The sequence below is a fragment of the Acinonyx jubatus genome, chromosome E4 (assembly GCF_027475565.1).
Source record: "Acinonyx jubatus isolate Ajub_Pintada_27869175 chromosome E4, VMU_Ajub_asm_v1.0, whole genome shotgun sequence".
Taxonomy (NCBI): Eukaryota; Metazoa; Chordata; class Mammalia; order Carnivora; family Felidae; genus Acinonyx; species Acinonyx jubatus.
The window spans coordinates 50,187,171-50,209,806 of record NC_069395.1 but is presented as its reverse complement, the minus strand read 5'-3'; the positions used below and the strand labels follow the sequence as shown (position 1 = coordinate 50,209,806).

Sequence of the window (22,636 nt, the reverse complement as noted above, 5' to 3'; positions counted from 1 at the left end):
CCAAGCTGCTTATCAGGGTATTTACTGAGCAAAGACGGTTGCCCTCGCAAGAGCAGGTATGATGTCAGTTGTTATAGTGATAGCGTTTCATTCTCCCACTTCATACCCTACTAAAATCACATGGTTTCCCGTAAAGGTGCCCAACATTGGTCTCTCTACCCTCGCCACCTCCGCAGTGTGTGCACGCGTGTGTTGAGTGAGAGGAAAATCAAACAATAAACCTGGGCCACACTCAGACTCACTGCCAATCCTTTTTTTCCTTCCTCTTGGAGGGTGGGGTAATGCCCTATTAGGCACCCTGCAGGGTGGTGCTCTCTTTGTAAGTCCTCTGCATTGCCTAGGTGAGGAGGGATGAGTTTCTGAATCTCCTTTCTGGGTTTATTGGTACAGGGTCTCCCCCATTCCACACCAGCCTCCCCTCCCCTGGACTAGGGACAGTCAGGCAGGGCAGCCTTGCAGGCTTTGGCAAACAGGGGCACAGGGGAGGCAGCCTCTTAGGAGCAAATACAGCAATGTCCCGGCTTGACGTGAAGAATCCCTTGCCACCATGCCGAATCCACTAGGTAGGGTTTTCCTGACACCCTGGATGTGCACGACTTCAGGGCGTACCCCCTGGTGTGGTGTGTGCTTATGACTCTGTGGGCAGGGTGGGCTGAATCTCCAGCCTGGCTTTTCAGGACACCTTCTCCAAACCAAATACAAATGATTTTGTGCTTACAGAGCTGTGGAATGGGCTGATGAGCCCGGTCCTCTTTTTGTGAAGTCTAAGCGCATCCAATGTGTAGCTGCTGCTCCGTAGTAACCGGCACCGGCCCCTTCCTGCTTCCCCCACTCCCACCTCACTGTCTCCTCAGAACTTCCAAGCACTCTGTTCTCTGGCCTGGACAAGCCTACTCCTTTGGAGGAACCCTACATTTCCCCTAATTCTTCTCATTCATTAAACTGAATATGGGACCTCCCTGGGAACCTAGAAACTGTCCGATTATCTCTGGATAATCCCTGAAAGTCAGACTGTGACAAGCGTGAGCCTCTATCCACAGTTCGAGCCTGATTCATCCCCAGCCCAACATTCTTTGTCTTGCTGGTCTCCTCTGGAGAGGCCCTGACACTTGGAAGATTGCTGACAAAAATGATCTGTGCTCAGAACTTGGGAGTTTTTTGTTTTTTGTTTTTTGTTTTCCTAAGTGACATGTCGGGGATGGTGAGTGGTCTGTTTCATTTAGAAATCCATCCATCCATCCATCCATCCATCCATCCATCCATCCATTCATTTTAATGGCATGACTCTCTTAGTAGAGTCCCTAGGACGTCAAATGTGAACGGGCCACAGAATGTTTTGTTAAAAGAGTTAGTTCACAGTTCAGCAGGATGAAATAGTCATACCTGTCCTGTTTGGCAGGGTTGATGCCCTTTTGGAAATGGGAACTCTGACTCGGAGCTAGAAGGGTTATTTATGGCACAATCCTTGCAGAATTGCAACCTCTCTTTTGTACATTGGCAAATGGCCCCTCTCTCCCCTCCAGATTCTCTCAAGTTGTGACCTGCAGTGTTCCTTCGGGCCCATTCATGCAATTGTCTGGCAGCCCTTCAGGAAACGGTGATGTTTTAGAGCCCTCATTATGTCAAAGGACTCCCACTAATCTTTAATCGCCTGTTGACTTTTACCCTGTTTTCTCATCCATGGCCATTTCCCTGAAGAATTCTCCAGCTGCTCCAAAACTTACCTTTCAACATACATCATGTTACTCTTCGTGTATTTCTTTCCAGTACTATAATTTGCAGACCTTTTCTCAGTCATTACATGTCAAAACTGTTGATCTGTACACATAAAACAGATGCCAGAGATAAAGGATTTGTTGGATAAGTCACACCCACTGCAGGGTGGCATGGTAGCGCCCTTTCTGGTGGCCAGCACTTGCAATATGGTGGCCAAGGGTGCAGCCATCAGGCTGCCACGCTTGCTCTCATGGGTGGCACTCAGGTCCTGGGAAAGTGCTAGATGTCTAGCATACTTTAATGGATTTTTCCCCTGAAAATATTTTGAAGAAAACAGCATTCAAACAGGTCAACACTACAAGGGAAGGGAGATGACGTTAAAACAAATATACAAGGATAGGGTGTGACCTAAAACAAATAAAACACATAGGAAACTATTATTTTTGGCTCTGGTGATCTGGAAAGGCTTCCTGGAGGAGGTAGCCTTTGATACAGCATTATATTATTTGCAATGAATAATGAGACCATTCACCATGGAATAAACAAATTAACTCCAGGGAGGTGAAATGTGATTAAGAGAGAAGTATGGCCCTCCCATATGGAGCTGCGTAGGCTCCTAATAAAATGTTACAAACTTAACAATTTCAAGTGCATTGTCCTGGGTACTTTCAGGAAGCAAGCTTGGCTATCACTTTTCTTCTTTGCCTTCTTGAAATACAGGAATGATTTCCCATTCATACGTATATTCTTAGAGCCTAACACAGTACCTGGCAAATGGCTCAATAATAATTTGTCAGCTCATGGGCTGAATGGGTGAATGATAAATCACTCAGTCTAGTGGAACTCTTCTGCTTTCCGAGCAGCCCTATGTCTCCATTCACGCATTTATCTGTCAAATTTAAAGTGTCTATACTTAACATTATGGTGCATTGGCTTGTGTAGTTCAACACTCTGGAAGGTATTATACGTGAGGGTGGTGTTTCGCTTTATTTAACAAATTATATAAAGTAGATAAATAGGTATGTCAAAAAAAGTGTTCAGGATGTCTTTTCATACAGTAGGATGATGGTTCTTAATGAAGTTAATGGAACAGTGCCAGTCTGATTACCTCAGAATTATCCAGGAAACCTAAAGCAGTTCAGATATTTGGGCCTGCCTTCTGTATTTTTGAAAATTTCCTCAGATGGTTCTGATAAATAGCCAGGTTTGATAACCACTGCCTTAATCTTTTTTTTTAAGTTTACTTGTATATTTATTTATATAAAGTTTATTTATATATATTTATATATTATATACAAATAAATTTATATATTATATATATATAATTATTTATATATTTTTAAAGTTTATATATTTATATATTATTTATTTATAAATTATATATTTATATATTATATATATTTTTATATATAAAGTTTATATATTATATATATGTTTGTGTATATATATTTTTAAAGTTTATTTATATATATTTATTTATATATTTAAAGTGAGAGCGAGAATCCTAAGCAGGCTCCATGCTGTCAGCACAGAGCCTGACATGGGGCTCGATCCCACAAACTGTGAGATCATGACCTGAGCCCAAATCCAGAGTCAGACACTTAACCCACTGACACTTAACCCGTCGGTTGCTTAATTGGGCACCCCTGCTTTAGTCTCTAAAATAAGATTAAAGTTTCAAAACTCCTAGCTGTTGGCAGTTTTCCAGAAATAGGTCAGGTGGTAGAGGGCCACTGGGAGTCCGCCCAGGTAGCTCTTGGAAGGGAAGTACACTCGCTTTGCAGGCGCTCACCTGTTGCTCCTCTGGTCTTCTCCCAGTGCTGCGTTTCTGGTGTGCTCATGGTCTCCTTCTCTGAATGCAAACTGGTGCCCATGTACCTTGGGATTTTGAGACAGCATTCATTTCAGATAAGCTTCCTTATTACTCTCATGAGGAGAGACAGACTGCTCGTGTCTATCCTTTTGAGATGTGGTTCTCTGCTCACAGAGATCATACGACCTAAAGCTGGTGAGGGGAGCTCGAGGTCATGTGTGTGTCATGACCCCTCGCTCCATCTCCTCCGTGACTGGCCCTGGGGCTCTGTGTGCATTCCGCCATCCTCACCACAGTCCTGCAAAGGAAGTGATCTCTGAAGACTTCCATTTTGTGGATGGAGTGTTCCACGAGTTGATCATGTCTGGGACACTGCTGCCATTCAGATCCTGTTGCCCACTCTGGCAAAGATTTCTGGGTGTTCAGTGAACCCCACTGCCTTTTCCTCCTGGACGCTACATTTCCCAGCATGCCTCGCAGTTAGGTGCGACCATGTGACTGAGTTCTGGCTAATAGAATATGCGTCCACTTCTGAGCTTAGCCCATTAAGAAGCCCCGGTATAATCCTTTGGGCCCTTTTTCTCTTCTGATGTGCAGGCTGAATGCAGCAGATCACAAAAACCCTAGGAGATTCAGAAAAAGCCCTGAATGATTGTATAGATCCTTGTCAGACAGTCCTACTGGAGAAATAAACTTTTACTGAATCACGACACTGAGGTTTTGGGGAGATTTGTTACAGCAGTGAACCTCCCCTGACTAATACAAGCCACTGTGTCTTCGGTCACAGCCTCTGCAACTGTAACCCCAACCTCTAACCCGAGAGCTCCAGGCCAGGGGGCAAATGGAACAGGTCTTTCAGAGGAACCACCAGAGGGTGATATGACATGGGACAAAAGTACAGGCTTGGAATTGGAAGACGCGGGTTCAAGTTCTCACTTTCTGCCTAACTGTGTAGCCTACACATATTGGCTGTCATGCCGGAGAGTCCGGGAATTACAAGAGATAACGTGAAAAAGAATGTGGCCATGGAGCCCATGATCCAAAGACTTCCAGAACACAGCAAGACCGTAGCAGAAATTGAAGGAAGCATCAAAGAAAAGCAGTCTGTAGCTTCAAGAAGCAAGTCTGGACAGCCAGGAGCGGCACACCGGCTCGACAGAGTGGTGTGGCGAGGGCCTTCCACGCATTATCGCATCTGGCGCCACGCCACTTTGCAGATGAGGTAACTGAGGCTCATCGAGATCGAGTGTGCAGCTGGAAACTGCTTTGAGGGATTTCTTCCTGCTTCCTTCTTGTGTCAGAGTAACGACAGAATGCAAGTCCGGTGAGGAGAGGGCTGTTGTCTGTCACCTCCCCACGGCATGCCAAGCACCTAGCACAAGGCTCAGAGTAGGCAGAGTGCAGGCTCAGTGTGTATTTTTTGGCTGAATGCCTGACTGATCTCTGAGAAGAATAAGTGAGTAATTTGTTCCTTTGCTTTTGTCCCTACACTTTCCTCCTCTTACCTATGGATAGAATGGTCAGGCCTGTTTGTTCAGACTTCTGGACTCTTGTGCTTCTGGAGTTGTTTGATGCCTGTTTTGTTTCAAAGCCCAAAACAGAAGTTTCCAGGTATTAAGAAGAAATCCCTCACCCTGGTTGGGGCTTTGGTTTAAAGAAGTAGAATCGGCTCTGAGAGACCGATGGGAGGGTAGTATGAGTCCTGTCCTGCTCCCCAGTAGAGCTCTGGGTAGACAGAGCTATCCCATGGGGTGGCATGGGGATGCCATTGGTTTGGACATTGAGTGCCAAGCAGGGTGCCCACTCACCCTATTTCCCTGGTTTTAACACTGAAAGACTTGCTTCCTGGAAACCCCGGCAGTCCCCAGTAAAGCAGTCGGTCACCCTCCACGGCCATGTCTGGGGATCTCTAATGAAAGATGATCGTGATAAGCTTGGCCTGGAGAAAATGGAGCCTACCACCTCCAGATGGACCATGAGGGCTCGCGCATTAAGAACTCGGGTTGCCCGAGATGACCAAAGGACAGAGGCCCTTCCCCATGTTCTCTGGATGCACAAGATTCGTGAACATGCCCATGGAGGGGCAGCTCTTCCCCTCACCTTCCCCCACCCCCAAGTACTACAGAGAATACATTTCTTGCCTGCTGGTGAAGATCCAGAGGCACATTTCATCCAACTTGGAAAAAAAGAGGACGATGTGATGCTTCTAATACGTCAGAAGGTGAGCTAATTCATACCAACTGCAAAGGCTTGCCCAAAGGTCCAGAGCTAAGTAATATTAGAATCACTGCTTGAATACACATCTGTCTGGCCCAGATGTTGGTTTTCTTTCCATTGTACAGAACCTTTGGAGGCACAGTGACACGAAACACTGAATGAAAAGGAAGGCAACAGTTTGTCCATTCAAGGGAACTCTTGGACATGCTCTTATTCACAACTATTTCTTTGTTTCACCTGACTGATTTGATTTAGCCTACAGCCCCTTTCCTTCCTACAGCCCCTTCCCTTTCCTTCCTTCCAGTCTCCTTTCCTTCCGGTCCCCTTTCCTTCCGGTCCAGATTTCTCAGTCTGACATTCAAGACTACTAGGTTTAGCCCTAACCTACCTCTTCTGGCTGATAGCCCTTCTTCCGTGTACCCTGGGCTTCAGCCGCTCTGGGCTGCTCCATGCTTTCCCGCCTCTGAGCACCTGTCTGCTGCCGTGCCTGCTTCCTGGGATGCTCTTCTCCCACGCTCCCTTACCTCTAGTATTCATGAAGTCATTCTCCATCTGGCCTTTCTGATCTCCTGCAGTTCAGTGCCCCCTGCATTCAGGCTGCAGTAACTCATTGTGCTTACAACAGGGTTCCCTGAGGGCAAGACACATGCCAAGCATTTTTTTTATAGCCTCCAAGATAACCTAGCACAGCAATCTGCACATAGTAGGCACCCTATATTTGTTGAAATCCACTGCAGTGGATTAAAGGCAGTAACTCATCGTTCATTTTTCCCTGGAGTGTGACTTAGAATCGGGACAAAAGCTAATTTGATGCAGTGTGAGGAAAATCAGGTGGGGATACTGAGCGAGGGGCCAGGAGCCCCTTTCGTTCTAAGAGTGCCCCCAAAAGTCTTAGAAAGAGCCCGATACCACTCTCTCTGACCTGCATGAAGGCAGGTGTCAGAACACAGTGCCTGTGGGTGCATGTCCTCTCGGAGGCTCTCCTTCCAGCCTGCGGTTAACCAGTCAGAGGACGCCCTGGGTCTGACTGCTCAACTCACCCAGGTCTGTGCTTGCAAGTGCGGGGGGTGTCCGTTCCCTGAGGTTGCAAGGCATCTTCTTGTGTCCTGGGGAGAGGGGAGGGTGTGGTGGGGAGAGCAGGGCAGAAGAGCAGCTATCAGCCCGGAAGGCTGCTGCGGGAGCCGGCGCTCTGCCTTGCCTCGCCACACACATCTCCTCCAAAAGTGCCCTTGATGTTGCGTCCTCCAACCCAAACAAAAAACCTGGAGAAAAAATGATTTTGTGGCTAGCTCTGTTTTCAATACCGTGGAACATTTGCCGGCGTGGTGATCCATCACTGGACTTTTTTTTTTTTTTTTTTTTTTTTTTTAAACCCTGCAAGATAGCCACTTGCCTTTTCTGTCAGCATGTTTGCATCAGTGTTGCCACTTCTCTGGAGGCCGAGTTTTCTCTTTTATTTTCCTGATTTTTGCCATCCGTGCCGTGTTTCTTTAGGATTTTTCTTCTCTCCTTCCTTCTTTAGTGCCAGAAGAAGTAATACCAATGGCCTGGAGAGATTCCAAACCCTTGATGCACAGGAACTGGCTAAAAATCTCAACAACATTACTTCACACACATTCTGGAAATTTCTCTCTTTCATGTTTGCAAGTGGGCATGTCACCCATGCTGCAGAAGAAGGTAAGGCTCATGGTCCAGCCCTTCTCAGAGGCCGGCAAGCAACTGCTCTTAGAACGTAGATGAGCAGCTCCCAGGTCCCTGCCGTTGCCCACAGTCTGGAGACATGATGCCCCCCGTGATTGGCAAAGGGCAGAGGAATCACAGCTTCAGTTAAGAGAAGTCAAACCTTATTCTCCCCTCGGACCTTGAACTGTGTCTCAAGTCAGGAGTATGAAAGCTGTGAAGCTTAATAACCAGCTACATCTATAGCAGGCTGTGGAAGATTCTCCCTTTCCCCTCAGATTGTCCTGTGGTAGAAAGAGGCTGAGACTGAGATACGAAGATGTCTGCCAAGCAGCTTGTGGTCTTGGACAAGTCACTTAAAATCTCTGGATCTTAATTTCTTTATCTGTGAATTGTTAAGAATTGGAAAATGCACGAGTCTGTACTGGGGGTGCGTATTTCATGGAATTCTTGTGGATGCTGGGGTTGCCCTGGTGTGAGAAACAGGCCCTAAGAACTGGGGTCCAGAATTTTATAGGGCTAAGGAAGCTTCCCGCCCAACCCCCTTTCCTTCTTCTCTCCACTTTCATGCACTTTGGTGCACTTTCAAGCTTCTTGCTTCCAACCGGGATAATCAATTCTATGACCACATGAAAGTCTCCATTAGGCCTAGTATCTTAGGCCCCTTTGGTAGTTCATAAAAGGCAACTAAAGTTTTAGCCCTGTCTACATGAGGCTACCAGGCCAAACTGGAACTGAATGTTCTAATTTGTGTTGAATTATTTGCCAAGCAAACATGGAGCTCTTTCTCATGTAAACAGGAGCGTTTGCGACAACATGGCTCCTAGCAGCAGGCAGGCCGACCGGGTCCAACTTGGATGCCGCCTGCTTCCAGTAGCTCCGCGCTACTGTTGATGCAAGTTAGTCCAACTTGACCCTGGGAGATGTTGAAGGTTCACCATCATTGGTTTTCAGTGTATTGTGTCAAAGGCCACGGCTGCCAGATGCGTGTCTTGCTGAGTAAGGACTGAATCTAAAAAAAGGCTGTCTGGGCATTGGGGTGTTTAGGGTGTTCATAAACATGGTGGGAGGACAGCGGTAAGCCTGGAATTGTGTCTTAGAGCCGATCCGTGTTCGTTGAGAACCCATCCCGGGTGCCGGGATGTGGCACGGAGGATGCGCCTGACGGTCATATTTGCCCTTTCCAAGGTTTTCCCACAGAATCTAGATTTTCAATTCCTTTCCTCAAGCACGCTGGTCACTGTTCTCCCTCCGTTAAAGAGACTGAGAAGCTTTCCTTTCCAGCACTTCTGGGAGCTCCTTGCCAGGATGTGCTGAGGTCACTACCAACCCACCGGTATCTGATATTGATCAGAGGTTTTAGGCATCAGTGTTTCCCTTTATACCAGTCCCCAGGACTTCTTTCCAACTGAAGTATGGGTGGGACACAAGTCAGTCATAAGAAAAATCTACAAATACAAAACCTACCCGTATAAAAAGGGTAGTGTACGGAACTCCTATTGGACATGAGCCGGCCCTCCGGTGCCTTTGGGCGCTGACACAAGTTGATGCTAATGGCAGTTTGTCTGTATCACAGGAACTGGGCTCCCCAGAGACCTCCTGGCTGAGGGCTTCCCAGGCTCTAAACCGGTCCTGACAATTTGGCAGAGGTGCTGAAGAAAAGCTGTCTCTCACTCTGAGGTTTTTCAATCCATAAACCAGCAGCAATTTGGTTGTGGAAGACCCCGGCAGAAACAACACGAGAAAATTGAAAGCACATAAGCACATTTGCCGGGTTTAATAGCCCTGCTTTGGCTCTCCACCTCCGGTACCTTAGGCATAAATTGCTGACCTCTATTTAATTTTCTGAACTGCAAGAATTATGGGCCCAAAGTTCAGTGAATTGGAAGAGGTAAGCTTTTATGCCTCTGAGCCAGCTTCCCCATAAGCATTAAGTCTACAAATAAAAGCAACATTTCTATTTATACTTCCTGGGGTTTGCGTGTTAGAGAAGCCAAGCACGTCCCTGCAGCTCCGCGAAGGTGACTGCATGGTCAAATCTCCATCCAGGTAACACGACGGAGCCTTCCAGTGTGGGCCAGAGGAAACAACCGGAGCAGATGGACAAGAGATATTAAAAATAACACACGCAATTTCATTCGGAAAAGGGCACCTGCTCAAACAGTGACTGATTTACTCGCGCTGTGTTTGTTTGATTCTCCTCGTGGCCACTGCTAACAAATGTGTGCTAGGGGAAAGTCTTACGTTCTTACCCTTCCCGGCTGCTCACCTTTAATGATGGCCAAGGGCCCAAAGGGCAACCCGGCTTCCTGTGCCCGCCTGGCTCTGGGTCAACACAGCATCACCCTCCCTCTCCGGACATAGCAAGAGCATAATTCCAGCTGCTGCCACGCGTGCAGCAGACTCACACATCCACGTCATGTCTTCTCTGTGGCCTTGACTGACTCTTTCTGCTCTCTGTTCCCTAGTTCCTCTGCCTCTGTGTCTGTCTCCATCTCTGCCTCCCAGCACCGGCATTATCAGTGGATTCCACACGCACATACTGAATCCCCCCTGCCCCTCCGGGACCTGCCCTGCCCCCACCCCCACCAACCCAGACTAGAAGCTTCCCTGCTAGCCCTGGTGACCTCTACACGGGTGGGATTATTCACGGCAGTCACGTAGGTGGTTCGCAGTGAAGCAAACTGAAACAACATGAAGGTTTGTGGAATTTGCATCGGATTCCTCACTGCTGCCCCTTTCCATGCCCTCCGTCCTCCCTCGGGGCCAGTCTTTGCTCACTTGGTTTCATACCTCAAAACTTTTCCTACTCCTGTCAAAGGATTGGCTTTCCACTCCTGTCCTCCTGCGTGTGTGCTACAAATTCTCACTATGCTGTAGGTAAACCGCAACCTGTACGGGGCACCCTCTTTCCACACGAGCTTTGCACGTGTCTAGGACTTCCTGAAAGTCACACCTCAGTGACTCGAATGGCAGTAAATCGAATGGCAAGGATTTTGGTCACCTTGGCAGGCCTCTGGGGCAGTTACTTTAGGGGAGACAGGGATTCTTTCCTACCTGTTGCCCGTGACTCTGTCCATTGTTTCTGCCTTGGACAAAGGGCTGGGTCGTTTAAGCCGTCTCATGAGGCTGGGCCCAGGTCACTGGATGCCAAGGTCTTCAGCTGCTAAGGACGTAATGAGAGCAGTCCTTGGTTCTTCAGACGACCCCACTTGGAGCTGTTTCTTACTCAGCTGTGATGCTGTTTAAATTATTTTTCTCTGAGCATCCAGCCAGAGGAGTGAGGAAACTTTGTACGTCATCCCTGTCACTTCTGTAGCAATGCTAATACCTTGGGAAACACTCACCACATGACATTTACTTCTAAAGGATCCCCGCCTTTCCTGCAGCGGCATTTCTCATACTCAAATGGGCCCACCACCTGAAGATCCGGTTAAAACGCCTGTTCTGATTCCATGGCACTGCCCGAGATGCAGCCGTTCTCACAAGCCCCCAGATGCTGCTGCTGCTGCTGCTGCTGCTGCTGCTGCTGCTGCTGCTGGTTCCAGACCTCACTGTGAGCGGAGGGTCCAGGCGTGTGTTGTCCGACCCTGTGGTCATTGGCCACATCGGCTCTTAAGCTCTTGAAACGTGGCTGGTCCAAAGGAGAGACTTGCCAGAGGTGCAAACTACACACCAGATTTTGAAGACCTAGTATGTAAAAAGTCTCATGAGTCTCTTTTTTAAAAATTCTGACTTACATCTTGAAATGACCACATTTTGGATATATTTGATTATATAAAATATAGCACTAAGTTTAAAAAAAATTTTGATGTTTAGTTATCTTTGAGAGAGAGGCAAAGTGTGAGTGGGGGAGAGGCAGACAGAGAGGGAGACACAGAGCAGAGCCCGACGGAGGGCTCCAACCCACAAGCTGTGAGATCATGACCTGAGCCGAAGTTGGATGCTTAACTTGACTGAGCCACCCAGGTGCCCCTAGCACTAAATTGTAATTCACCTTTCTCTTTCCACTGTTTAGAAAATGTGGCTGCTAGGAAATTTTAAATTGCACATAAAACTTGCAATGCCTTTCTGTTGCCTTCTTGGGCTAGACAACTGTGCCCACGCAAAGTAGCAGAAGACAGACATCCCGCCCATCTGAGCTCTGTCCCTTCCTTCCGTTCCTGCCCTCTTTCCCCAGTCCGTTTGATCATCATTAGCCCCCTGCCTATTCTGCCTGGCTTCTGACGTCAGGGTCTAGGTTGATTGCTGATTACTGGGTGATCTCTGGGCCTGGACTGCTCACTCGCTTCTCTTCCAGTTTAGACGTCCCTCTCAATCTCCGTGATTAATAGCTTCCCACAGCCTTAGCAAGATGGTGGCTCAGACCTGCTCAGATTGGAAGAACCAGTCTGGCTACATAGAATGGGGAAAGGGGCGCCTGGGTTGCTCAGTCGGTTAAGCATCTGACTTCAGCTCAGGTCATGATCTCGTGGTCCCGGAGTTCGAGCTCCGTGTCTGGCTCTGCACTGACAGCTCAGAGCTTGGAGCCTGCTTCGGATTCTGTGTCTCCCTGTGTCTCTGCCCCTCCCCTGCCCCTGCTTGTACTCTGGCGCGCGCTCTCTCTCTCTCTCTCTCTCTCTCTCTCTCTCTCAAAAATAAACATTGAAAAAATATTTAAAATAAAGAATGGGGGAAGAATGCATTGTTTCAGGTTGCCTTTAGATAAGAAAAAAAATAATAAAACATTTGAAGATCTCTGATGATCTCAACAGATAGAACAGACTCGCAATTAGAAGAAGGTTATTTCACTTAGGATCGTTAACTGCAGGAGGGGCTGTTCTAGCCGGAGCTGGGTGTACCTGAATCTGAACAGATAAGAAGTGTGTGCCCAAGAGAAGCAACCCACACACTTAATTTATCTCTGGGAGTAGCAAGAGCTCACAGATTCAGAGCTGCCTTCTCATGGGTAACCATCCCAAACTGGTAAACTGAGACGTCAGGTGTAGCTTTGGTGAGATTTGGGAAGAAAGAAGGACACAAGGGAGGGTTAGCGAATGGTTGATGTGGAAATTATTTCTTCTTAGTCTGCTCTAATTATGACTAAATCTTCTGCAGATTGCTAAATATCTGGCATATTGGAATGCAAAATTGCTCTTTGCCATGTTCCTTCTGTTCCTGTTTCCATTCTCAAGATGAGAGGGAGATTGCAGAAGATTGTGATAAAAAGTGGAGGGTGGAGAGGGATGAAACAGCTTGCCCCTGGTTGGAGAAAGAGGAGAATGAGGTGAAAAAGAGGTAAAGGTAAAAGAATAAAATAGGAGAAAAAAATGATCATAGAAGGAAGGACCATCCCTCTTCCCCTTTCCTCCACATTGCTGTCCAGAATATAGATGTGATACCTGTAGCTCAAGCAGCCATGTTGGGCTATGAGGCAGAGGTGCATGTTGATATTTTGGAACAATAAGAGAAAGAACCCAGATTCTTGATGACTGGAGAACCTGTACTTATTAGTTATTATTAATATCGTAGCTACTAATACACTATTACTAATAATATAATAATAATAATTACTTATTATTACTATTTTGCGACCTCCAGCTTTCATTTTCATAAATGTTCCATCTGGCTTAGTCTACTATTCTTTAGGGTTTGCTCTCCCTCACAGTTAAACCAATGCTACTAATATCAGATACATAACATGCAAATGGCGTGGGGAAAGGAACACAGTGCTAAAAGGCACATGAGAGGTCCTAGGGCTAGTATTGTGGTTTCTTCAGAGAGCAAAGTGTGATGGTGGTGGTGGGGGGGGCGGAGAGCAGACAAGCTCTGGGCCCGACAAGGAGGGCATCTGCAGGGCCAGGGAAACAGCATGGGGAGCAGTCACGAGGATGGGACCCGACAGACCTGGGTTTTAATCCCAGCTCTGTCACTCACCAGCCCCGTGACCTCGCAAACACCAATGTTATCCCCTGCGCCTCAGTTTTCTCGTATACATTGTAGATAAGAATGGTTCTTGCGTTTTGGGTTTTTGTGAGGAATAAATGAGATATTGCACATAAAGTACCTAGGATAGCGCCTGGCACAGAGTAAGTGCCGCCTGTTATTATTTGAAAGCGAAGGCTAGAAGCCCCGAAGACGCACTTCATCCAGTGCCTTTCCTTTTGAAGGTCTCCTGACAAGCGCTTTCTTAGGACCTCATACTGTGAAGTCCCCGTGGGAACATACAAGACTAGAATCTAATTTGATGGAAAAAGGGCTCTTCACTAATTAAACTAATTAGCAATTCATCATAGCAGCCTGTGAGGTTACACTGTCATGGGTATCTCCACTCACAAGAAAAATAATAGCATCGTTAGCAACAACCTGTCAGGAAAACAAGGCAGAAACTTCTGAAGCAGCAGCCACCTGCTCGTTTGTCTACTGTTTTCTTTTCTTCCTCTGGACAGAATAGCAGCTTGTGAGAAAGATGTTTTACCTGTGACAGCTAAGTAGGGTCTGGGCGAGGCTTTTTCTGCTCCTCTGAAAAGTAATGGTTATAAGAAAAATGACAATAACAGCATTCGTAATATAGTGTATCAGTTATATATTGCCATGATGATGTTACATAACAATATCCCAGCAAGCAGAACACACACAATGGCAGCAACGGTATATAGATGTATTGGGCTCACGGGTTTGTGCGATTTAGTTCGTTTGACTTGGCTGATCTCTGCTATTCTAGTTCTTGCTTCTGAGGCTAGCTGCAGGTTGGCCGAGCGCTCTGCCTACCTGAGTTCGATTTGCTTACCTGTGTGGGGGCTGGCTAGCATGGGTTGATCTAGAATGGCCTCAGCCAGGGTGCCTGGGATCACTCATCCTGCTTCGTGGTTCTTTTCTATGAGGGTATCTGCACTTTCTCGGGGCCACAGCCAAGCAGCAAAAGCAAACACACCCAAGTGTGCAGATGTTTTGTAGGCCTCTGCTTGGTCACATGCACTAACATCCCACTGGCCGAGCTCAGAGCCAGCGTGAGAAAGCACTATAAAGGCAGGCAGAGGAGGGAGGAAAGAATTGGAGGCATTGATCAGCATACAGATGGTATTCATACTAACAGGTACTGGATACGTCGTCTACATTGACACTGCTGAGCTCTGTTCGTACACTGTCTCATTTAATTTGCCTACAACCCCATGAGAGGCGCAGTTACCATCCTGATTTTGTAGGTGAGGGACAGAGGCTTCGAGAAGAGTATTTCGTAGAGATAGCCTTGGACTTCATTTATCTAACTTCAGAGCCCATGCCTTTAACTTCTTCCTTTCATGGCCCCGTTGAAGTATAGCAGATTATTTTCCTACCAGATTTTTTTTCTAAAGGTACCTTTCTTATAGAATCTTCTAGTCCTGGTTGATAATGAGGGGAAAGCATATTGTACAGATAGTTGTGTACTCCGATTGCCCCTTTGCTCTGAGTGCACTTGGTAGAGATTCAGCTTTGCCCCCCATTGCTGACTCAGTGGGGCCCCAATGCCCCCTCCCTCCAGAGCAGAAGACAAGGCTCGGGTATTAGAAGGTGACAGGATCCAAATGTCGTCCGTGCTGTACCGTCTTGCACCTGTGTGTCCGCTGCTTTGTCATTATTCTCTTAGAACTTGGACTATTCTCGTGCCGTTTCATCAAGCATACACTTTTTTGGAGAGAGAGAGAGAGAGAGAGAACATGAGCAGGGGAGAGGGACAGAGGGAGAGAGAGGGAATCCCAAGCAGGCTCATGCTCAGCGTGGAGTCCGACACGGGGCTCAATCCCACAACCCTGGGATCGTGACCTGAGCCAAAACCAAGAGTCGCATGTCCAACCGACTGAGCTGCCCAGGCACCCCCATGCATTTTAAGCAGTTCTCTGAATACAAGAGATGCTCAATTAATTGCACACTCTGACTTCAATTCCTACGGTGCCTGGTGCACCAGGCATTGGTGTGCAGAACTGGAACACACCTTGCACCTTCACCGTGCACTGAGTTCTGTGTTTTCTTACTTCTCTTCATTCTTTGTCTTGTGCTTAAGAAGTCGTTTTTCTTTCTTTTCTTCTTCTTCTTCTTCTTCTTCTTCTTCTTCTTCTTCTTCTTCTTCTTCGCTGAAAAAAAAAAAAAAAGAGAAGACCATCATAGTCACTTGATGGTAGAGGAGGCATTGTGTGTGCACGTGTGCGTGTGCGTGTCTGTGAGACATACATGCAGCTTCCTTCTCTGACACAGACCAATCCAGGAACAAAAGTAATTCAGGAAGGATGTAAGCGTGGCCCTTTCCCGAGTGTGGAAGGAACAACGTTTCTGTTTCCCTGTGAAAGTACCGCCTGGGTTGCTTTACCCGGGCTCTGTGTCTCTGCCCGCCATATGCCTCTGAGCGTCTGGCCTACACAACACAGAATAAGCAGCCTCGTCCCAGGACCGGGCATCTTCAGTTGTTGATACCAGGTCCCCTGGGACCCTGGCCCTGCTCTCTACACCCCTACCGTGACCTTCATCTGCCGGTTCTTCCCGCTCTACTCGCCTCTGCGTCTTCAGCATCACGTGTGATGGATTCCTTTCTCCTGCTTGAGCGCCCCATGTCTTGAATCTGAGCATGCAGCCCAGCCCTGCTGCGTCTCCTTCTTTCCTCTGGGACTCCGGTGCTTGGAGCAAGGTTTTGCCCCGACTCTGCTTGTGCATCAGTTCAACGTAGTGACTCAGAGTGCTGCGGGCCTCCCTCTGATCTCGTTTCTCACCCTCCCGTCCTAACCTTTTATTCTACTGACATACACTCCTGAGCAACAGGGTTCTCTTGCCCAGATGTCACCTCCCCCTTTCCCGCTCACGCCCCACAGAGTCGGGGCCAAGCTTGGGGCCCTCTGTCTCCCCTTTGTCTCGAGCAGGTTGGGTGTCAAACGCACAAGCCCTTCATAACCCTCTTTTCCTTTAACCCCTACGACCTGCGAGGCAGCTACTGTCACTGTTTCCTTTTAACAGAAGTGGAAATGAAGACGCGGAGGTGAGGACGCTTGTCCAAGGTGACACCGATGGCGAATGAGGACACCAGGCTCCAGAGCCGCATCCCGCTGACTCCAGAGCCTCCGCCTTGATCCACTTTGTTGCCATCTCGAAGCCAAACCAAGCTGGGTTTGCCTGGGAACCAGCTCTGGTAATTATCGTTGGAGACGTGGGGAGACACGAGACTTGCAACGTTTCTCCGTTCCTTTTTGGATCAGCCCCACTTTCCTTCCGTCCTGGCCCTGGCCCGGGTTTTGCCCACTCAGGCCGTCTCTTCACCTCATCACTAGACAAGCTCTCGGGTCCAAGCCACCTGCAGACCCTGCTGTCAGCTCTTCGTTCTCGGGGCTCTGAAAGGCCGACCCGTAAGAGGCCCCGGAGACTCTGCCTGGGAGAGTCTTTCGGTCTGTTTCCGCTCTGGTTACCGTGATGGCTGTTTACACGGCCTTCGCGGATCATCCCTCAGGTTCTTGTAGAGAATCTGAATCCTTCTCCTTTCATCTACATCCCCTTACCTCTGCAACGCCTGAGGCCACCGGGGGGACGGTGGGTGCTGAGCAGAGGCCTGGTGTTTCCCTGCCGGAGAAGCCCCTCACCACGCCTTCAGTTCAGACGACCGTGTGCGGGACAGGCGGGCGGCAAGAGCCAGGCTGACAGCCGAGAGCTCGGAGGCCTGAGGGCTGCGCCAGGCTGCTTATCTGGCTGGGCCGACTGAGCGGGGCCGGTGGAGGGGAGATGGCTCACACACAGGCTCGCCTTCTGTCAGGTCTACAAGCCACGACTCCTGTTTTGTCGTCCAGGCTCTGTGCTAGGCTGTGGGCCCCCGGGGCTGAAAAAGAAGAGGTCTGCGAACTTCGGCAGCTCGTGGTCGGTGGTGGAGAGATGTACGGGAGGAGGGCAGAAGGTACGGGCTGCCGATTCTGACCATCGCTCCGAACGGTGCGGGTTTTGCCAGCGAGCTGTGGCCTGTGCTGGACACGTGCTGGGGAGACGTGTGCGCTCGGGAACGGGTACAGCTGCTCTGATAAGGCACTCTTCCCTGTGGGCCAGCAGAGATTTCTTCGGGCACCTGATCTCCTGTCCTTCCTTGCCACCGTGACTCCTCGTAGGATTTGCTCTATTCTTAGGGGAACTCACGCCGGGCAGGTGGTCACAGAACGTTTTGGTAGTGGCATGCCCGACACATTTCTTTTTGGCTCTATTGCAGCGTAACTAACAAATAAAAATGGTGTATATTGAGGGTGTTCGATGTGATGATTTGAAATACAAATGCATCGTGGTATGATGAACAGTCAAGTTAATCAGCACATTCATGACCTCACACGGTACTTTTTTTTTTTTTTTTTTTTTTTTTTAGTGGTCAAAGCACTTGCCATCTACTATCTTAGTAAATTTCAAGTCTACAATACAATATTATCGACTATAATCACAATGCTGTATATTAGATCCCCAGAACCTACTCAGCTTATAACTGGAAGTTTGTACCCTTTGATGAATGTCTTCCTACTTCCTCTACCCCCTGCCTCTGGCAACTACCCTACCACTCTCTGGTTCTAGGTGTGCTGCTTACACATCACACGTATAAATTGAGGCTATGCAGTATTTGTCTTTCTCTGACTTTTTTTTCACCTAGCACGATGTCCTCCAGGTTTATTCGTGTTGTTGCAAATGGCAGGATTTCCTTCTCTTTCATGGCTGAATAATGTTCCATTGTGTCTATAAAGCACATCTTCTTTATCCATTCATCAGCCGATCGATACTTGGGCTGCTTCTGTATCTTGGCTATTGTGAATGATGCTGCAATGAACACGGGGGTGCAGATGCCTCTTCGAGATAACTGATTTCATTTCCTTTGGGTAAATACTGAGAAGTGGGATTGCTGGATCTGGGGAATTTCTTTTTTTTTTTTTTTTTTTAAAGTAAATGCATCTTTATTGGGACTTTGTCTGCCTGGAGTTGCTTATGTGAGAAGCAGCTCAAATGTTAATTGGTACTTGAAATTTGGAAAGATGCCTGTATGGCTTGAGATCTGGAGTGCATACTTCAGCCTTTCTATCTCTGTGCAATATCTTTTTTTTTTTTTTAATTCAAGTTTGTTAACATATAGTGTAATTATGACTTTAGGAGCAGAATTTAGTGATTCATCACTTACATATAACACCCAGTGCTCATCCCAGGAAGTGCCCTTCTTAATGCCCCTTACCCATTTAGCCTATCCCCCCACCCACAACCCCTCCAGCAACCCTCAGTTTGTTCTCTGTATTTAAGAGTCTCTTCTGGTTTGTTTCCCTCTCTGTTTTTATCTTACTTTTGCTTCCCTTCCCCTATGTTTATCTGTTTTGTTTCTTAAATTCCACATGAGTGAGGTCCTATGATTTTTGTCTTTCTCTAATTTCACTTAGCATAATACCCTCCAGTTCCATCCACGTTGTTGCAAATGGCAAGATTTCATTCTTTTTGATCACTGAGTAATACTCCCTTGTATATTATATATACCACATATTCTTTATCCATTCATCAGTCAGTTGTCCTGTATCTTAATATATTTATCATTCTTATTCAGAGAGGGGTTATCTGGCCTCTGGTGCCACTGTTTTCAGGAGCTCTGGAGGATGACAACTTATTTCCTTGAGATGTTTCCTAAAATCATCTCCCCTTCAAATTTTTTTAAGTCTGAAAATTCTATATATATGCTCCAAACTTAGTGACACCGTAATGCATAGGCACTCCATTTATTTACATGTTTCCATCTAAAGTTTATGCTAATTCAATCTTTTCAGTCTAGAGGTTTGCAAATAATGTGGGTCAGATCAGGTTTGTTGCTGTGTGGCCCATGGACCAAGAATGGATTTTGCATTTTTATTTTATTGTTTTTATTTTTATCTATTTTTTAAGGTAAGAAGTAGAATATTTATTTTATTTTATTTTTATTTTTAATGTATGTTTTATTTTATTTACTTTTTTTGTTTATTTAAATCCAAGTTAGTTACCATATAGTGTAGTATTGGTTTCAGGAGTAGAATTTAGTGTTTCATTACTTACTTATAACACCCAGTGCTCATCCCAACAAGTGCCCTCCTTCATGTCCATCACCCATTTAGCCCATCCCCCCACACATCTCCCCTCCAGCAACCCTCAGTTTGTTCTGTGTATTTAAGAGTCTCTTATGGTTTGCCTCCCTCTCTGTTTTTATTTTTGCTTCCCTTCCCCTATGTTCATCTGTTGTGTCTCTTAAATTCCGCATATGAGTGAAATCATATGATATTTGTCTTTCTCTGACTGAATTATTTTGCTTAGCATAATACACGCCAGTTCCAAGATAGTTCTATTTTTAACTTTTCGAGGAACCTCCATACTGTTTTCCACAGTGGCTGCACCAGTGTGCATTCCCTTTTCTCCACATCTTCGCCAACACTCATTGTCTCTTGTCTTTTTTGATAATTCAAAAACATCCTGAGGTGTGAGGTATCTCTGTGGTTTTGATTTGCATTTTCCTGATGATTAGTGACATTTCATATACCCGGTGTCCATTTGTATGTCTTCTTTAGAAAAATGTTTGTTCAGGCCCTTTGCTTATTTTTTGAAGGTTTTTTGTTTGTTTTGCTATTGAGTTGTAGGAGTTCCTTATATATTTTGGATATTAACCCCTTATCAGATATAGTTTGCAGAAATTATCTCCCATTCTATAGGTTGTCTTTTCATTTTGTTAATTGTTTTCTTCCTTGTGTTTGGTATGCTTTTCTTTCAGGTCTGGACTTGGTTGAGCCTGATGATGGAAGGAGACATGAGGAACAGGTAGCCTTTCGCTATTCAAATAATATATTTTTAAAATTGTATCTTTGAGAGCCGTAGGTACTCTTTCAACCTCTGTATGCCCTTTCTGGTCTTAGTGTGCTGGAAGGGGCTCCAGGCTCATCAACAGCCAGATGAGGAAAGGGAGGGATCATTTGCTTCTCTCTAGGAATTTCTTCTCCCCAGTGATCAAAATTTTTCATGGTTTCCTCATTTGAGCCTGTTTTGTGTGTGTGTGTGTGTGTGTGTGTATTTGTTTTTGTTTATTGCTTCTGGAAATACACAGGTAGTAAGACACAGGTACCACCCTAGATTGCTTTCCAGGGTCATTGGGAAGAAAGACATGACTATGGGTAAACTGTGGGACTTAGCAATAAATGCTGTCCTGAAGCCTTGAATGAAGTGTTACTGTGGCATCTTGTTCACGCCACGCTCTCTAGAAATACCCCGCACTTAGAAAACTCCTACTCTTCATTTCAGACTCTATTAAAAAATCACCCCCTCTGTGAAATCCCCTTGATTACTGCATGAACCGTTGGTTATTTTATCCTTGGTGCCTGGGAGGACTTCATTCAGTCTTCCAAGATAGTACTTATAGCCGTGTCTTACAATTTGTTCATGTTCAGGTATTTCTAGCAAGTCTATGAGGCAATATAGGGCAGGGCTTGTATCTTATCGTCTGAGAACTCAGACACTCCATGGGAGGAATGTGTGTGTAGCATTCTGCAGAAAACATTTCTCCAGAGACCACTAGCATTTCCACCATGGCTTCTGAGATCTTAACTGCTTTAGCCCAAGAACTACTCAGAGCCAGTGATGGCCATGGGTAACTAAAATTTTCCAGTGATTATTTGAGCCATGTTATGTGGCCTTGAGGACCAAGGATCAGAGTTCATTATTTGAGTTTTGAGATTTGCAATCCTGGATATTATATATATATATAATTACATAATTATATATATATTTTATATATATATTATGTTATATATATATTTTATATATATATAATTATGTAATTATATATATATTAACATTTATTAATTTTTTGAGAGACAGAGACAGAGTGTGAGCGGGGGAAGGCCAGAGAAAGAGAGGGAGACACAGAATCTGAAGCAGACCCCAGGCTCTGAGCCATCAGCACAGAGCCTGACGCAGGGATCGAACCCACAAACAGTGAGATCATGACCTGAGCCGAAGTCAGACGCTCAACCGACTGAGCCACCCAGGCGCCCCTCTATTTATTTATTTTTAAGTAGAAAGATTTTAATGGAACCGAGTAGATGGCTACTTGAGCAGGGAGAAGCTCAATAGATGATACTGAGAAAAGTGATCATTTGGTAGAATGCGTTCTATGCATCTTTGTGTGTATATAAGGCACACGCAGTTCAAACCACTACTGAGGAATAGAGACTTCAGCTTTCTCACCAAATAACGTAAGAAATGCAGTTAGAAGCCTCCACATGACTTTCTCCTTTGTGGATCCTGGCAGTGTGTTACGGTCAAACATATATACAAGGTTCAACCCGATTTGTCTGCATAATATTCTGGCCTTGGTTTAGATGGGTGGTTCTCAGTGGGGGAAGTGCTGCCCCCTAGGGTCGCTTTGGGAAATAGGATGGTTTTGGTGTCGCAGCGATTGGAGGTTACTGTTGGCTCAGTGGGCACGTGCTAGGGACATCAGACTTCCCTGTAGTGCGTGGATAGTCCCACAGAATGAATCTTCCTCCTGCTTGACTCTTGAATTCTGGCCGAACATTCACATAGACGAAAAACCCATTTATAATGATCCAAGTCTGGAAGTTAACTTTATTTTCAATGCAGATGCTTCAATCACAAAGGTCTTTTTTGGGTGCACTTTAAATACACTCTCCCAGGAATGCAACTTCCATGTTATTGAAGAAAGATTGCCTTTTGATTGGTTTGCACATTTTACCCAGGGTCGTTCCCCATTTTGGAAATGTGCCATTGATGGCATTGCTGCTTATGGTGTTTCAGCCACTGATGGACATACCTCTATCCTTCTGCATTTGGAGCTATGGCAGCCATGCCGACTCCATGAACTTGTACTAAGATACTTTGATAGCCATGATTTCAAGATGTCAGCATAAGGAAAAAATGCCTGTAATGTTTGTTGAGTATTTTGTTATTGCTCTTAAGTCCATACTGATTCATGAGAAGTACGTTCAAGCATTTGATGATTTCATTTATCTTTTAATGTAGTTGTGTCAGAAATACATATATGTTGAAATTCACTTAATTTCATTATAGCCTTATTTTCTTTTTTAATGTTAGAGCATTAAGTTTTTTTTTCTTTTTGCAGTTACGTACGGTGGCTCATACTGTGAATTTTCAGTGCAAAATGTTTATGTTTACTATAAAAATGGACTGGCAGGATTGACAATGACAGATTTCAACAAATGAGGGGCAGCTGGGACA

General features: G+C 46.1%; 1 protein-coding gene and 1 pseudogene across 1 annotated transcript in view; one reads left to right on the top strand and one right to left on the bottom strand.

The window, feature by feature from the left end:
• LOC106967962 (small nuclear ribonucleoprotein Sm D2-like) overlaps positions 1-3,590 on the bottom strand; it is a 44,022-nt pseudogene extending 40,432 nt beyond the window's left edge.
• PAPPA2 (pappalysin 2) overlaps positions 1-22,636 on the top strand; it is a 525,758-nt gene that overhangs the window by 223,691 nt on the left and 279,431 nt on the right. Inside the window, exon 3 of the mRNA XM_053208873.1 lies at positions 20,157-20,203. The gene's annotated coding sequence lies outside the window, so the exon portion shown is untranslated. The remainder of the gene's footprint in view (positions 1-20,156; positions 20,204-22,636) is intronic.